Raw genomic sequence first — 1,112 nt, 5'->3', positions numbered from 1 at the left:
TTGTTAATGGTGATGTCTTTTGCTTGGCTATCCTTTTGAATTTGAGTGAAAAACTCTTGTTGGTTCTTTTGCATTTGGAGGACCGCTTTTTGAACATCAAAACCTTGGTCATTTGATTGAGTGTATGGAGTTTGATTTTGGTAACCTTGGTTTTTGTTTTAAAAGGGTCTTTGATTTTGGTTTCTCATTGGAGGTGGGGTGTATGTTGTTTGAGGGTTTTGAACATTTTGGCTTTTGTATGAGAGATTTGGATGGAATTTTGTGTTTTCATTGTAATAGTTGAAATAAGGGGTACCACTCTTGTATGCTTGAAAAGGATTCACTTGCTCACTTGTTCCCCTACATTCACTTTGGTCATGTCCCAAAGTTCCACAATTCTCACATATTCCACTTGGAATTGATGAAGATGCCACCATGGCATTAACATGTTGCTTTTGTGATTTGGAGGCTTCTTCAAGCTTAGCCATCACCTTCTCAAACTTCAAATTAATGGTATCAATATGAGCACTAAGTTGAGTACCCAATTTAGTAATAGAGTCGACTTCATGCTTTCCTCCTCTAGTAGCCTTCCGAGGTCTACTATATTATGAGTTATGGACCGCCATTTCCTCAATCTTGTTCCATGTTTGATTATCGTCAACTTCGGTGAATATACCATTTGATCCCATGTTGAGAATGTTTCGGAAGTCTTCATAAAGACCATTCCAAAATTGCTGTACCAAGAACCACTCTCTAAGTCCATGATGAGGACATGAGCGACAAGTTCCTTTGAATCGCTCCCAAGCTTCATACAAAGATTCTTCGTCCCTTTCTTTAAATCCCGTGATTTGGGCTCTTAGCATGTTAGTCTTTTCCGGAGGGTAGAACTTTTTGTAGAAAGCAAGTGCAAATTTCTTCCAAGAGTCAATACCAAGAGTAGCCTTATCAAGGCTCTTTAGCCATTGTTTCGCGGTACCAATCAAAGAAAAAGGAAATAAGACCCATCGAATTTGGTCTTGAGTCACCCGGTTTGTAAAATCGCATCACAATAGTCACAAAAAGTCTCCATATGAGAATGAGGGTCTTCACTAGGCATCCCCCCAAATTGGCTTCTTTCGACTAATTGGATAAAT

The 1,112-nt window shown here is 39.0% G+C and overlaps 1 non-coding gene across 1 annotated transcript; it reads left to right on the top strand.

Moving 5' to 3' along the window:
* The first annotated feature begins 735 nt into the window (after nt 1–735).
* Nucleotides 736–842, top strand: LOC141619510 (small nucleolar RNA R71). The gene has a single exon (XR_012531728.1). It is a non-coding gene; the product is annotated as a small nucleolar RNA R71 (small nucleolar RNA).
* The last annotated feature ends 270 nt before the right edge of the window (nt 843–1,112 follow it).

Source organism: Silene latifolia, chromosome 1 (genome assembly GCF_048544455.1).
Source record: "Silene latifolia isolate original U9 population chromosome 1, ASM4854445v1, whole genome shotgun sequence".
In the NCBI taxonomy this organism is placed as follows: Eukaryota; Viridiplantae; Streptophyta; class Magnoliopsida; order Caryophyllales; family Caryophyllaceae; genus Silene; species Silene latifolia.
This window is presented reverse-complemented; position numbering and strand designations above follow the sequence as displayed.